This window comes from Bombus vancouverensis, chromosome 4 (assembly GCF_051014615.1).
Source record: "Bombus vancouverensis nearcticus chromosome 4, iyBomVanc1_principal, whole genome shotgun sequence".
Taxonomy (NCBI): Eukaryota; Metazoa; Arthropoda; class Insecta; order Hymenoptera; family Apidae; genus Bombus; species Bombus vancouverensis.
This window is the reverse complement of record NC_134914.1, coordinates 19,938,718-19,956,238: the sequence shown is the minus strand read 5'-3', so window position 1 is coordinate 19,956,238 and position 17,521 is coordinate 19,938,718. Positions and strand designations below refer to the sequence as shown.

Here is a 17,521-nt window from a genome sequence, read left to right as displayed (position 1 = left end):
CGGGGTTGAAAGAGACGATAGAAAAGGAGAACTGGATCTCCGAAGGGTGAAACGAGCAGAGACAGCGAGACTCCGAGGGAGAGAGCTTGCGTGAGAGAGGGAGAGCATAAAAGTGGTCGACGGATGGAGAGAGAGAGAGAGAGAGAGAGAGTGAGGAGGGGGAGGGCGCGCGCGCGGTACAGAGTGAGAGAGAGAGAGAGAGAGAGAGACGTGGGTTGGTTCGCGGAGCTCAGTTACGCCGCGCCCCTTGCGAAGTGCGCTGCGCCTCACGAGCGAGATTACGGTGTCCTCGCAGCCCGAAAATACTTTTTACCACCACGTTTTCGGCGCGTTTACCGAACGTTCGGCTCCCGTGCACGTTCCTTTGTTTTCGTTTTCGCATCCGGTCCCGCGTCGAGCTGCGTGACATCGTTCGGTGGACACGTTTCGATGTTGCGATCGAGCACGAGTTTCGCGCAAGGTTTATCGGCTGCGAACGAAACGAACGTGAGTGAGAGACTAAGCGACAGGGATAATGATTCGGTGAAACTGTAGCGTTCGCGCGAAAAGTGTGGTGAAACGAAAGTGTGGCGAATCGAAATTGACACGAAGAGCTTGCGAGACGAACGCGTTCGAAAAGTTCGAACGTGGAAAGCGTTCTCTTCTCGTTGATTTTTAGGGCTTGACTCCCGGAACTAGATTCGAATAAAAAGAAGACGATAAGGTTAGAGGAACGAGGTGATCCGATGGTTGAAAGAGAGGTTGAACAAGCGTCGATGAGCGAGTCCGACCGTATCGAGACGTAAATAAAGTCAAACGACTCGGGTAACTCGGTTCATCGGTTACCATAAAAGAAACGCCTTCAACGGTTCACACGATGGATAATGGACTTTGCTGAAGGTTTTGCATTCGGTTTCTATTGGCAGACACGGTTGGTCACGTACACGGAAAGATCGAGCATCGAGAATACCGTGGCATCCGCGACGAGAGGGAACCGCTCTGGAAACCGCGATGGATCAAGTGGAACGAAGTATTAGGTCCGCTGTTTTCGTACCTTGAGACCATCCATCAAAGGTAAACAGCACGCACGTTTTCCGTCCACTAACCGGAATACTTTGCCATTTTATCGAAATCTCTATTTGCATAGAGTTTCGATCTCTTTCAAACAGGAAGGATTCTTGTGGAATTTCATTTATTCCTTTTTAGGCGAGATATTAAAATATATATCTGGTAGACTCTGATTAACTTAATTAAACTAGCAGACTCTAATTTATCGAGACGAAATGTAACAGATATTTCGACAAATGGTTAAACGGTAATTGGAAATATGATCAAAGTTGTGGGTAATGTTTTCTACTGGATATATACATGGTTGATCGCAAAAGTATCTTACCGCGTTAGACATTTAATACCGTGAATATTCGTTATTTTACTTTACAATGAACTTACATGATCTACCTGGTGATTTGAAAATAAAAGAGCGAATACGTAGTAGAAAATTGTATTATATATTACAAACAGACTAGGAGGTATTCAGATTACCAAATATTTTCGACACTAACTGTAAATATAATACCTTGAGCTACAATTGTCTAAAAAAACGAAGATCTCTCTACTTGATAACAAACTTCCGAGAATACATCGATATCGTGTAACAAATTGATAGAGATAATTACAGAATAATTACAAGAAGGTTTGCGTTACGTGATTGGACCAAATTCCATCCATTCGAACTCGGAAATACGTATTCGTGGAGCGGAGCAAGCGGCAGTTGTCAACTTTTCATAGACAGAACTCGTTAAAGAAATCGTGTAAATAACATTTTCGAGATAAGTACCTCTGGAAAAGAGGCGTGTCGCTTTCGTCTTTTCTCAATAACGCGACGCTTTCGAGCGTTTCGTTAAACGTAACTTTAAAATTCAAATTAAGACATAGCCCGTCCGATGGCGAAGGCTCCAGCTTATTTACATTTCCAATTATTGCAAAGACCGCGTCGTTTCTCGATCCATGCTCCCATGAAACTGTTATTTGTTCCAATTGGATCGAAGGGAATAGAACTTGAACCCGAGAAATCCTGAGACGGTTTTAATAGTTGGACAACGTTATCGAATGCACGATCTCGTCTGATAAAGAAAGGTTACGTTGGCTAACGTTGTTGCGAACTCGCTTCGAAGACGCGCAATGTTCGAATATTCATGGCCTTGCTGTATGTATATATGGAGCCGATTCCTGATTGTTTTTTCACGCTGTCGAGTTCTCGTCGCGTCGTACGTCCGTCTTCGTTGTTTTTAACTGGGAAAACAAGAAAGACCTAGGGGCCCAAGAACGGTGAAAGGAAATCGGATAAAGCGAATAAAAGGAATTTTATGAGATAAAAGAGAAACCCGCGTCTCTTTTCTAACTTATTGTCAAATATGTCAAATATAGGGCGGGGGTTTGTCAAAATTCGGTATAAAAAATAAAAGAAAAGATTAATATAACCGCTTGAGCTTTATTATTTCATATCGATGAAGATGTCGTTTCAAAATTATGGAAATCGGAGAGGCAGTAGCTTTTCTACGACCTCGCCAAAGTTCGTAATTACGAAAGTATGTACGAATTTTTGCACGCGGCCAATCTTTCTGTTGTCTTAACGACAAGATAGGACAGATCGGTGGAGATAAAAAGTTTTAGGAATACCAAAACGAAAAAACGTCACAAACAACTTAAATGACCATACCCGTGGGTCTGGTTTTAAATTAATTGCTAGAGCGTGAACGTTTAAAATTACACAAAATCTAGGTACAGAATATACAAAGATATTAGGCAGAGTATCCGAAGTATAGCACCGTTATATTTATTGGTTGAGAGAAGTCTTTGATTAGATTTTATTTCTTTAATCGTACTTATGAAAATGTGAATTTGAATACCGGCGATCTACCGATTTACCGATAATAATCTCGGAATTTGCAAGTCTAGGCTCTGGACGATCAAATATCGATGTATAATAACTTCGTAACAACAGTCTTTCGACCATCGAATCGTAACCGAATACTAGCCCACCCACTAGTCCAAATCAATCGCTTTGCAATCCCAAGTTCGTGCCAAGTACTCGAACGATTCGAAGACCCGAAATTCGGTGTCGATACCTTGCGAATGTGACGAGTCTGTTCTATTCTCTCTTCGTCTCTTTCCGAGCTCTGTTTTCTCTGTGACATCGGAAACACGATGCTCGAATAGCGGATATGAGAGGAAACAGGAAGGGAACCCGAGAGAAACTTTAGCCATCCAAGCGGAAACGCGAAGAGAGCGAAGAGAACGTGGTCGGATAGTTCTCCTCGAGGGACGACGAACTCGCGTCGATTTCGGCGGGCGAACCATCGAAAAAAAGTTGTTAAAAGTCGAACTTAACTCGAGTTTCTCGGTGAACTTGGCGAGATAATCGGCGTGCTGATGCTACAAACGTGAGCGCCTAATTGAAATTCTATTGTCGCCTGTCAATTCTATCTAGTCTAGTAACGTCGTGTATGTACACGTATGAAACGATGAAAAAAGTTCACGTACAAAACTATCGTTGGAAGCTTATTTTTCAAGTCGTTGGTTCTTGTTTTTAGAAAAGCAAGACGATCGGATAACTCGAAGACTCTCGATCAGGAGGGTGGCTCCTGAAGCGAGTGGGTGAGATGAGGAAGACAGTTTTAGTTTTTCGAGTCGAGTCAGAAGCAGAAAACCAACGGCAAGTTCGCTCAGTTCGGTAAATTTCACCGCATCGTAAGATTCTGTCAGTCTCGTTCAGGAGACACGATCAGCGTAACGTTGCCAATACGTCGAAATTAGATGGTCAGCTTCGAGCATCGACGACGCGTATCGTGCAATATTCAAGGCGAAAAGAAATTGCGTAACAAACAGTCGAGCGGAGCAGCCATCCAGTAACAGAGGAAAAGCTGCGTCAGTTGAGTTATCGTACCGCTACTAAGTTAAATTGTCCGTAACTTGAAAATTAAGCCTGAAAACGACACTCTTCTACACCAAGTTTCTTCGTCGTTTTGCTGTTTAAAATCCACCATATAAATATCCCGCACGTATTTCGTATTGACATTCCGTATTACAAACGTGTCTGTGGCTATTGATTGGTTCGGGTCAAACGACGATGAAGAAATTTGAAGCCGAGAAATTTGCCGACTTTTCATACGCGATTATCGATTTTCGAGAGTTTAACGATGCTCTTGTTGCCACCACGAGCATAACGGACAGAGAAATAACGGAAAGTAGCTGGAACGTAATGGAACCAGAAATTCTTATTGGACGCACACAGACACATCGATCGTTGGGAAAAATGAGATGGTTCTGTTGGGCGAATTGTTATCTCAGGATGGACGTCTCGTCGTGCAAAAGTTTTTGCCAGCTTCGACGAAGACAGGATTGCTTCATTCGGAAGCTGTTGGATCTTGAGAGACGTTGAATAGAGTTGTTAAGCTTGTCTGTATTGTTTGCCGATTCCAATCTAGGATGGATAGGACAGTTTTGTTAGTCAAATTGGGTACAACTTACATGGAAGAATCGTTAAATGTGTGAATAGATTAGAATAGAATAGAATCGTTCGATATATTTATTTTATATAAAGTATCGAGAATATCCAATTTATAGAAAATTAAAAAATGAATGAGAATTGTATCGTGGTTACCAGTTATGAATATAAATAAACTGTGGATTTTTCATGCAAAATCATATTTCGGAAAGTACAGTTTTACTCCGTTTCTCTTGTCCCGTCCGAGAACAAAGTCAAGCCGAATAGTATACCCGATTAGTAACGAGCCACTGGCCCGGTACCGAGTGTGTTTGCTTATTTCCAAGCGAAACGTATAATTAAAGAAGTAGATCTTCGGTAAAAAGTTGTTTTACCTACCAGTGTAAGTACAGAAAGCACTATGCTTCGTGCGATCTTGCACTTTCAAATTCAAAATATATATATATATATATGTATAATACACGAAAATCTGCTGCCTCCTACGTTTTATTAACAGAAGAGTAAAAACTGCTAGAGTTTGATAGATTCCGCTATATATTAATTTGATAGAGTTGAATTACGAGCCAAGTATCCTTGAGTCACAAATAATATTCGGAAATGTGATTCGTAATTGGTAGCAACCGAGCGAATTATCAGAGAATTAAGGAAGAATGTGCAAACGTTAAATTTCACCATCGAGAAATGGTTGTCGGCTGAGGTATGTATGTAGAGGGTAGTGGATAAATTCTAAAATACGATAGTTATTTTGGTAGCAAGGAAGACGAGGCGGTATAGCGGAAGAAAAAGGCGGAGACGGGTCGGTAGATACGATGGAGGCAGAGAAGTGTAGAAAGGGGTGGCAGTCGGCGTAAACGAGCTAGATTATAAACGTATTAAGGGTCGGTTGTTTTTGCTTTCTTTGATTCCACTGCAGCCGGCGCGTTTTTCGTCGACGGCTGGCAGGAGAGGAAACACCTTCGTTGCGAAAATCCGGCCAGCTTTCCGGCCTTTGTCAAAGGATCGGATGATTAATCACTCTCGTAGTGTTTCCCTCGCTGCGGGCACACGCGCATACGTCACCGCCGACGGGAATTCGTCAACGTCGAAAATTCCGATAAAAGCACGCCCGGTGATCAACCTGCTCGGACTTTGTCGTTCAACAGCGTTGCTCCTTGGAGATGCTTTTAACCACTGTGTGCTATGATTCACCGCAAACGAACGATGGTAGCCAATATAACTGTCTTTATATATACGAAGATCACATTTTCTGATTTTAATATCTCATTATGAAAATGAAAATAATTTGTTAGACTCAAGGTGTATGTCTCTGACAACTGATTGGTAAGTTGAGGTCAATAATAACAATAATAGTAATAATAATAATAATAATAATAATAATCAATAGGTTGCAGCCAGAAGTAGAATTATTAAGAGAAGCCATATTTTGAAAGCCAAAAGACACATTTTGGGCTATTTAGGATTAATCGATGATGTACTAAATTTGAAAAGCGTTCAAAATCGATTTAAACAAGCCATTTCCGTGTACATAAGTACATAATGTTCGATCTCGAGAAACGTGCATAAACGTTATTAACAATTGTGAAATAAATTTTTACATCTCTGTTATTTTATTATACATACTATCCACGTCTCGTTATTTTAGTAACATCGATTCGACTGTTGGTCGAATAACCCGTCCTTCTGTTCTATGTCAATAGATCGTTAGGTTCATTGCACGCGCGTATAAAGTTACAAGATCGTAATTATCGTGTGTTAATGCGGCGAAACGACTAAGGCTGCATCGATGAAAAGGAATAGTTGGACAAACGAGTTAGCCGGAAATCCCGAATTGGCCATTGCTAATCACGGTTGATCCGCTAATTTATTCCACACCCAGTCAAATAGTACCGTTTGTAATTAATTAATGAGGTTATTTATTACATTAAACGAATATGATGGGATAGTCGGGGGGTGTTGTGACCTAAATTACGACGAAGAGATTGATATCATTAACGTAGAGATAGCGTTGTAACTCGAATGACATTTACTGGCATGGGATAATTATTACGTTTCGTTTTATCCTCTAAATATACCAAGGTGTATTTCACTTTGCACATTCTGGATATTTTTATATAGTATGTGTTCCACGGTTTGGTATTGAAATTATTGAAATTATTGAAATTATCGAAATTATCGAAATTATTGAAGTTATTTGAAGTAGAATCAAATTTCTTAAAACACTCGATAATTATTATCTTGGTTTCCTTGTGATTTAGACGTTCTTTAGATCGATCGATGACAGTTTATTTCACGTTGCTATACACAATCTTCGTCACATCGATCATTCGATACAGAAGGTTTTGTACCGCGTCTATCGCTCTATTATTCTCCGCATCGTTGCATCGTACGAAATGTCGCCGATATCGGTAGATCATCTCGTGTAATTACTCTGTGTTTATCATCGACCTTTACGCGAAATGGAATTTCCACGAAACACCGACAGGAACAACACGGTAAAATCGACCATTTCATTGTGAAGCCAATTTTCTTACTACAAGCAGCCCTCTCCCTGTCGTCTCGTTTCTTTTCAATTTTCTCGGCCGCGTTTTTTTATCAACCTACGTCGCGTTCATCCGTCTTTCTCGTTTCAGACCTTGGTCCCACTGGATTTTTCCTCCTGTTTTACTGCTTTTTATTTTCCCCATTTCCGGACACGATAGAGGAAGTGGTTGCGCACTAGGAGAAAATTGTCCGCTACTTACGACAGGTTTCCGGTATACGTCTCGTTTTTGCATCGCGATCGTGCCGACCATAGAACATCGTGAACACGTCGGCGAATCGTTTAAAACGGTTTCGACGAAATTTAATGTCTTTTCCTTGTCAGCCTATTTTGAACTTGGCGCATGCTTGGATACAAAGTCCAGCGATTCTGAAGCGAATTCTATGTGAATCAGCAATTTTCCATGTGATAAAATACGGAGCAGCGTGTTCATTTACGTTCGAGCCAGTAATTAATCGTGTTATTTTCAGTGCGTGTGTAGATATTCAATTATTTGTAAATTAAAAACGTGCTTTTTGAAATTTCCAAATTGCAAATAACAATGACAATTTTCTTCTTTTTTTTTTTTAACACGTAATGTGTTTTTCGGACAGACTTTGAGGCCATCTCCGATTTATTTCTTTTTCATAACTTTTTAATTTCGCGAGTTTATCCACTGTAATGGGTCGAATACAATTTTTCAACAGTCACTTTGCGGAAACTATCGTGAAACAGCTGTATGCTGCGTTTTATCGCATTTTATCCGTTTTATCCGACTCGCGATTCACTTTGTCTTTGCAATCGAGTGTTAAAAAAATCGATTTTGAGCTCGCATTCGACGAATTGCGTTTTTATGCGAGCAGTCGGCGAGAATATAAATGGAAACGGGATTCGCTTATCCAATTTTAAGAACCGAACAGCATATTAAGAAAGTGATAGAAATAGTCGGGAGTTTTTCGAACGTAGTTGGAGATTTGTCGAGAAGGTTGAAGCTTCTTTTTGACACCGGTATCACGTACGCGGTACTTGGATGTATGTAGATTTCGCTGGTTGGGCTAGAACGTGTTGCATGGCTCACGTAAATCTGGTTTGAAGACGCAGCAAATGTTTTATATCGTGCGGTAGCTCTTCGGATATATACCGAGGGATTCTGATTGCAAGAATATCGTGTATGCTGCTGAATCTTGTCTTTCCTCGAGCGTTATTGAGTTTGCAGAAATTTGCTGTATAGGGGATGGATCGCGGATATTTTTGATTCCCGAGCAAGTTATCCCGAGCAACGAGAAAAAATGCTAGTAAGGAATTTAAAATTTTTAAATCGGCTTACCAATTTGATTTTGCATGCGCGAGTCCTCGTATCACTTTACGAAGTTCGTAGACAGGTTACTACGTCGAAGGAATAATCAACTTGCAAAGTATCGGACACCTTTTTGATGCACGTTCAGAAAATGATTCGTCGAATATCTACACGTCTTTGTCCTGCACATTTTATTCGATATTTTTATTTTTAATTCGTCGTTCGTCACTAGCAAGTCATAAATGATTTAACTTTAATCCGCTATTCCGATCTATATGTTCCTTTGTATCCATTAACCTCTATCTTTACGTATCGTAAAGCAGAGTATCGTATGTCCGATAAACCTGACCGAACGATACTTTGGCAAACTACGCTGGCATGTTGCGATTCATCGAGGATTAAATCGGTTGTCGAGCGGACCGAGTATTCGAAAGTCTTTGCTATCGCGACGAAAAGAAGGAAATTTCGTGGCATTTGTCAAACGAATCGTATCGCTAATTGTTTTTCACGACCAATTCGTCCGTGCTTTCTTTCCATTGTACTCGTTCGTGTTTAATTTACTATCATCCGCTTTCATCTAGAGCAGCTCTACATGCTATTAATTAGAAGGAAACTTTACAGTAATGAATTTTTCTTAGTAAGATAAATTTTTAGTAAGATTAATGGCAACTGTATATCGTTAGATTATTCTGATTAATCGGTTTCGTCTAAGCCTTAAAATCGCCATAAAATAGAAATTACTTTCAATGCTACTTTCCTAACAAAATTCTTCGGTCATAAATGATTCAACCTTTACAGAATGATATCAAACCGGTCAATTGTTCGCGTGCATGGAACATACTATTTGTCTCGGTCGAAGAAAAAGTTGAAAAATGACGGACAATTGATCGAACGTTCGCAAGAAGAGATTGATTGGTACAGATTAGTCAAGTTTTTGCTTACGGTTCTCGTTCTTATGTACGGGATGTACGGAAATGAGGGAGAGGGATAGAACGAAGTTTTCGAACTTGTCGTCTCGTATTTCATTGGCCGAAAAAAATATGTTTCTCGTTCGCTGGATGTTTTTGAAAACGCGTTTTTTCTTTTATTCGTACAGCTAATTTCATTTAACAAGAAAGGAAGGAAAAAAAGAAAAGATGAAGACGAAAGAAGATACGGGCAGAGATTTTCAAGTTTTTTGAAACAGAGCCTCGTGGCTCCGATAAACTAATTACTAAAATTCTTCGGCTCGCCAAAAAATATATCGTACGTATGTATTTGATTCAGGACACTTACACTTACTTCGCAATCTGAAGGGAACGAAGTCAGTGGCTCTGATTAGATAGTCGAGTACCGCGTGTTCCAAAAATTCCAGCGACGCATAATCACAAACAGTGTTGATCCATTTAGATTCAATGTATGTATTTATAGCAGTTACAATTACATTAATTTCAAAGTAATAACCGTAATGATAATAAACCGCGTATATGTATACCATTCACATTGCATAACGCGGGAAAAGCGAAAGATGATCGCATTTGTAGCTGGAATTCAGGAATGTACGCGGTTGGAAAGCGTTCGATCATCGGAAGGTGGTGGGATTTTAAAGGAAAGTCTATTTACCACGGCCTATATCGGACCAAAAATGGGGAAAAGATTCGGCCCTGGCAACGTGAACGCGATTACGGCCGCGTACTTCGCTATGATGACGCAATTTATGGGCTGGAGAACAGAGCAGGCATGCTCGACGTTCTGACCCCGTTCGATCGTTTAATCCGTCCGAGATAGGTACGTACGATTAGACGATTCGACGGAAGCCGAGAACCATTTGGTATATCCCGTCCCTATCCACCCCGACCCCCACCATTCATCCATTATAGGCAGTCCCTTCGCACTGTGCCACCACCCTTTCAGCAACCGATCCCTTGAATCGGACAGAACCACTGGCATTCGTACGGTTTCAGCTTGCAATTCGAATACATTCTATTCCATCTCTCTGCATTTGTCCAGGCTTGCGAGCTTTTCGGTATACGAATTAACGAGATCGCGACTTCAGCAAGCACCTAACTATATATATATATATATATATATATATACGAGATGTCTATTCGTAAGGGACTAACTGACAATCGGCGAATCGATGCGGAATTCGATTGCCGATTGCCAATTGCCGATTGCCGATTGCCGATTGATCAAAGAGTTGCCGAAGAGTGATCAAAATGTTGGTCCAACTAGAAGACCTTTGCCGCTTTTCGACTCGATTCTGTAGCCTGATAACCACGGATAGCGTGTCCTAACGCAAATTAGGTAAATGAAGGTGTTTCGGGAATTAACGAGTTTTCGTTGCGGCAGAGTCGGGTGAAAGAAGCTTAAGGAAATCGTAAAATTGTTTTCTAGGATACAGTTAGTAGCATTAATGGGACGATTAAAGCTGGCGATATACTTTTGTTTTCAATTAATAAGGGACTTTTGCGTCGAACGAAGAATCATCTAGTCTGTGATAAATTAAAACGTAAAATCCCTATGTTTGCAACATATTCTGTACAAAATTTGTCATTTATACAAATTTCCTATCTAAATTTAAAATTTACCTATCTCGCAGGAGTTAATATAGTCGTGTGAATTTGGCTGAAGCTCGAGAGATTTTATACGATACAAAAATTTAAAGGAATTGATATATCGCGCATCGAACGCACATTCTACAGCGGCTAAGGTGTTAGTTAATTTCTTACTAAGTTAGTTAATTTCCTACTACACCTAGATCCGTCTCGAGATTAAATTACTTTCGATATTTACATCCGCGAGAATCGTTGAGAAACAACAAACAATTCATAAAAATCTGTTAACAGTCTGCCACTAATACGAAAATTCCATTCATACGAAGACAATTGCATATGTGATTAGCACGCATATCAATAGGAAGCTAACGATCGTTTTTTAGGAATGGAAATATGGGAAAGATGCAAGATGAAAGGAAAAATAATCGAAACAATGGCCTGTATTTTACGACCTCTCCTCTGTTTTCGTTTCAAGGTGTGGCGAACTGCAATGAGAGAAAACTTGCTTGTTTCGGAAAGGATTTAAAGACGAGATATCGAGACCGAAGCGCGCCTCGTGCCCTAAACGATTTGTTAATAGATACTCGAGCAGAAATAAGCGTTCGTAATTCGAGAAAAATAAAGGTTGGCGAACGTGAGACGACTGTACGTCGCGCGAAGGTAAAATATCGCTCCATGCGCAGAAGGAAGATGTACGACATCTAACGTATTCAGATTTTTCATGGAAGGATGTTTCTAATATTGTGCTATAATAGCGATGTTTCGTTCAATACGTGACAAAAATTCCGATTTTTATCGAAAGATACGAAACAATAACATCCGCAAGAACGTTTTAACGTTTCCCTTCTTTTGTGTTCGAGATATTTCTACTTTCGAAAAGCATACACCTTTTATATCGTGCTCATTTGAACCGCACTTGTACGACGAACATATATTCTAACGTATATCCTGACATTTTCGCTATTTCCATTCTCTGCCGAAGGTATTTTCGATTCGGAAAAGCATTCGCTTCTGCTTTTTAAGGGGAAAACGTTAAAATAGAAGATTCTGCGAGTTCATTCGTGTTTTTCCATAGTATTGAAAATACGAATTTCACGGATATACGTAGAAATAATATCGTTTCTTAATATGTATTTTGCCGCATTCTTTTGCTTTTTCCGCCGCGATAGAAATATTTTTACGTTGTTATTTCTGATAGAGAAGTTTACGAACATGTAGGACCGCGCGTGTTAGTAGTATTGGCCGAACGCACAGGAAAGCAAAACAATTGCGCTATCTAGATCTAGTTTAATAACAAACGGTTACTCTGCGCGATGGAACGCAGCAAAAGGTTCTTGGTTCGTCAATTGTCGGGATCGTAACGTGGCGTGGACATTCGTGAACTTTCTAAATTCTGCAATCGCAACGCGAACACAGTATGTTCACTTGTAAAAGCATTTTTTCGGTAGAGTACGCATCAGATATGTATTGATATTATCGATGATCTTTCTCCTTATAACGGTACTAATTTAAATCTTCGACAAACGATATTCGAGGTCCTGATGAATCTAGATTGAAATTTAAACGAATATCCGAGTGAATTTCAAATATATCTCATTGTCCGTATGAAAAATTGTCTATTGTACGAAATAATGTGGTTTATGTATCGAGTGTACGAATAGGAATCCGATTACGAGAGAAAGATTGTCACGAAGGTGTTAAGTTGACAAATAAAGACTCGTTTGCCTCTGCTAACAAGGATTCTAAGTAAATTACCAACTTTTTACCTAATTAAAGATAACGTCGTAGTTGACGTTAAAAGTACCGCGACAGATGAAAAAATTTAATGAAAACGTAACATAATATATATATGTTCCCGGCAAATGGCGACATTTCATGCATATATGATACAGTTGCATGCACGCGTATGAATCCGCTTGAAATTATATGGAAAGAAAGGAAGGAAGAATCTACGTTTTATGATTCTGCGAGACAAATATTCCAGCAACGAGCAATGCGTTATGTTTGTACACGGTAGTTCTTTTACGCGTAAATACCGAATTGTACACTGCATGTATACTGCATCTTCTGTACGAACGCGTAACTGTAACTTACAGAAACCTACTTATATTATACGAATCGTGTGTACTTTGAAATGTACCAAACGTAAATTAAATGCCATCGTATTTTTTGCCACTACTTATTGGCTTACATCGGATTGGATTACGCTTGACCTCGTTTCATTTTTACCGAACAAAAGTATCGATTTACAATTAGTCGTTTTACGGTTAGTTGAATCTGAAAAATGTGTTATAATCTGTTGTAAATAATTCTACTAGTAATTAGTTCTTAGTAGTTGTCGGCGTAAGCGAAGAAGCGATAAATTTTGCTATTCTTGATCGCGTATTAACAAGCTCCTTGAACAAATTTATTCCGATCGATAATACATTTTTTGATCATCTCGAGGGAGATACATGCGTAGAAAAATATTTAAATGATCGAAAATGATCGGAATACACGATTTCGATAACGGGGAGTTTCGGCTATTTCAAATGCGCGCATGAAAATGGCTCGCGATGTCCACCTATTCGTCATAGTAACTTATCAAACCTACAAATGGTCATCCTCGAGTGAAAATTCGTGTATGTACTTTGTCGACGCTGCGGATCTTACCACGGAATAAAGCAGTTACATACGCATGTTCGTATGTAGGTTGTCAATCGTTATTTTGTTTCTTTTAATATGTATCTGTATCGCTTAGCATTGAAATCCTACAATTATCAGCACGGTCGACTTTTTGATAATTTCAATTCTAATATTCGATAAACGATCTTATCTTTGTTACAAGCTCGGAATTGTTTGCTGCTAATATTTTGGAGCGACGTACGACAAACGAAACGCGTGTGTTTACAATATCTTACGATATTTCAATAGAGTTAGTTCAATAGAGTAGAGAATTACGATAGAGCAAACAAAGATGTATCGCGTCCTGATACAATCTGAAACCAGCATCGATATGCGGGGCTTTCCCTGGAAAACATGTTCTCTATGGTTAGAAATATATGGAAATTCCTCTGGAAATATTCAACCCGTGAATATCTGTTGACATCGTTATTCCAATAGACGTGTATATGTCTCTGGAAACTGCATTCGAATTATTTGCGGTACAATTAAAGTGCGTTAAATGTTATCGCATAAGTATACTACGTAAATGCACGCTTCGATGAGCGTGCCACCGATATAGTTTTTGTTCTCGATTATTAAAATCGAATCAATTGGAAGCAATCTCGTTGTACGATGCAGTCGTTTAAATTTTTCTGGAATATTCCTCCGTTCTGTAATAACTGCGATTCAACTGAGAATCGTTTAAAAGCCCATTGACCGTTACATTCGTGCATTATCGTATAAAACAAACGGAAAATTAAGGAAATGTAATAAGTTTGAAGGAAGATTACATTTTTTAATCAACGAATTAAAAAGAAAAATAGGAAATATTATCGAGCTTGTTCCAGCTTCCATGAATTAATTTTAGCCTTTGAAACGATGAAACGTGCAGTATCTTAACAGAATAAACTATATTCATCGGAAGAAATAAATTTATTCGAAAGCTGCGTATTCGGTAAAATCTCTGTCAATCGTCCCTGATGTTTCATAAATTCACGATTATACGACTGAGAAAAACGCATTAATTTTAATGCAGATAAATTTGTCACGGGCAATGGACGTTTGCGGGGAAAAAAGGTTGATATCGAATAATTACGATGCGATATCCGCGAACGAAAAACGGAATCGTTCGTACATGGCTAAATAATGCTCGTTAAATAATATTCGATCCGGAGAATTTACGCCTGGGAACAGAAACCGAATTGGCGAGCGTGCGCGTGATCGATTAATATTTTCGTGCGGGTCCTTGTCGAGCGGCATTCCCGTAAATCTTTTTCCCGTCCCCGTAAATATAATCGACTACGTTCGAGTGGAATTTTCGCACGACTCGCGTCCCGAATCAGCCGGTTTCTCGTCGTTTGCAATTTTTAATCTGTTCCGCCGCTTGCTAACCGACGATTCGTCGCGTGACATCGAAACGATTCGACGCGAAGCTTTGTAATTTCATTTGTGCCGCGGCCATGATGATTTACGAGGTAATTCGCGCCAAAGAAACTATCGTACCAAGAGAAGGGAAACTGTTCGACGCAAGTATCGTGCCTGTCGTTACGGGTTCACGAATAATAAGGCAAACGTACTGAAATTGGCTTAAGATAGCGATGTACGATTCAACCGTGACGATGTAAATCATCGTTCTTCGTGACGTTCGTTATAAGAAACGTTAGGAGGCATTTGCATAACTTTTCTTCGACCCACCTTTCTCTCTTTCTCACATAAATTATACAGCGAGACTTTCTGCCTTAGTTTCTTTCTGCTTTAGGTCTTCTTGTATGGTATTTTTGTCGAGCGAGGATTATTCGTGGTCAACGTAATTACGGTTACACCGAACGAAACATCCGAACATCGAAATGCATCCATAGTGATCATCGTCTTATTCGTTCGTTAAATTAACGGCTATGATCAGGCTACCGATATTTACGCAACTTTGTCCTTTTATTAATATAATTTAAACTTACTTCTCGTGGTAAGTACTATAAGCTCTTAAAGTCTTAGACTTGGACTCTTTTTTTCCAACACCCTGCATATGTTTACGTATCATATGCATTCTATATATTTTTTCACTTCATAAATATATAGAAATTCGCAACCTGCTTATGATTTATTGAAATTTCTTGAGTTTACACGGATCGCTCTCTCTCTCTCTCTCTCTCTCTCTTTTTCTCTATTGTAAGTTGAATTTTATTTCTCTGTTGCTCAACGATTTTGTTCTTCGACTTCTCCTTTCTTCTTGGTTAAAATAGCGCACGAAGGAAATATTATCGAATTCTGTTGTAAATAAGATTACTTTGAGACATCGTGCAACCTTTATACTCTATTTTATGGAAGTCTTAAGGAGACGTATCGAGAGCATCGATAGGATGCCCCTACTAATATCTCTGTATCAGACGTTACAAGGAACTTGCACGCAAGAAGGCATAACCATTGGAAAGGGGAACATTAAGTTTATAACAGGCGTCTCGAATCCAATATCACAGGAGAAATTTATTATAGCAGCACGCGCGAAATCGCCGGTATAGGTAAGCATAGGTCATGCACGAAAGCCCATAAATACGATCGACCGAACTTCCCACCCGATAAAAGCGATTCTTTCTACTGGCGCGTCAGTAGTACGAGTCGAGCAATTGTGAAAATAAGAATGTGCACCTGTCGATTCTTCGAGTTGAAGCGACATTTTGGCATTGTATCTTATTACACAACACACGTTTTCCCATATCATGCATCGAACGTTGTCATTCGTAGTAGATCGTACTTACGATGTTAATAAACACGTTCGTCGTAACAATTCTAACAATATCGTGTTGGACGTTGAGTCGAATATTTTACAATTTTTCGCTGTATCGTTCTCTTTGTCGAAGTAAGACACGTCACGTTGCAATTAATCTCAGAGATCGTTTAATCATAATTATACTTGATTATAGATCGACCACGGATCTCAATATGTTACATTTCTGAAGATTTATTTACCTCTTTGTCACGAACGATCCAAGTTTCTTCCGCGATTTAATACGACTGAATAAAAATTGTTTCTTCCAAGCAGAGGGTCGAATAATTGGCCTTATGAAAGTAACGAGCAGTTTGAGAGTCGTAGAATAGGAACGAGTGGAACACGAAGCAAAGTACATAAATTCCCAGTTGTCGCTAGTTGCAATTATTACTTGGCGAATATATATCGCGCTGGCCGAGAATTCTTGTTGAACTCGGATCTACGAGAATTCAATCGTATAATAATGTTTCGCAGAGCTTTGTTCTTCGGCGAAATTGCTGAAAGTCGAATGCGAGAAAACAACCGATGAAAATGTGTTTTGTAAAACAACTCGGCGTTCAATCACGAAATTGTGTCACTCGCTGCATTCTGGATACGATTACACAATATCTCAGTTCGGCGTTAATTAACGCGCGATGAAATAAACGAACGCAGTTGCCAGAAGGACTTTTCATACGCGAATGAAACTTGTCTTTGTATCTTTTTTTTCGATTTTACTAACATTCTTTTACTAATCGTAGAATGTTTCGCGTAGATCGATCCATTTCTAGCAATTATGAAAAAATGCAACGAAAGTCGAAGAACACCCGATGAAAATGTGTTTTGTAAAACAACTCGGCGTTCAATCACGAAATTGTGTCACTCGCTGCATTCTGGATACGATTACACAATATCTCAGTTCGGCGCTAATTAACGCACGATGAAATAAACGAACGCAGTTGCCAGAAGGACTTTTCGTACGCGAATGAAACTTGTCTTTGTATCTTTTTTTCGATTTTACTAACATTCTTTTACTAATCGTAGAATGTTTCGCGTAGATCGATCCATTTCTAACAATTATGAAAAAATGTAACGAAAGCCGAAGAACATAGAAATATGTGATACGCATATTAAACGTTTTTCGCCAAGGCCTACAAACTTTAGAAAATATTTTGAAGTAATATAATTATTTATAAATTTGATTTTATGTATCACCCGAAGTGAACATTTCATTATTACTTAAATACGAAGAAACCAAATTACTTTCGACATTTTTATTCGCAATTCGTTCGTAATT

At 39.3% G+C, this 17,521-nt stretch overlaps 1 protein-coding gene across 2 annotated transcripts in view; it reads left to right on the top strand.

Moving 5' to 3' along the window:
• Positions 1-263: 263 nt before the first annotated feature.
• Positions 264-17,521, top strand: part of LOC117157569 (limbic system-associated membrane protein) — a 238,373-nt gene continuing 221,115 nt past the window's right edge. For both annotated transcript variants that reach the window (XM_033335694.2, XM_033335689.2), the window contains exon 1: positions 264-1,053. The gene's annotated coding sequence lies outside the window, so the exon portion shown is untranslated. The remainder of the gene's footprint in view (positions 1,054-17,521) is intronic.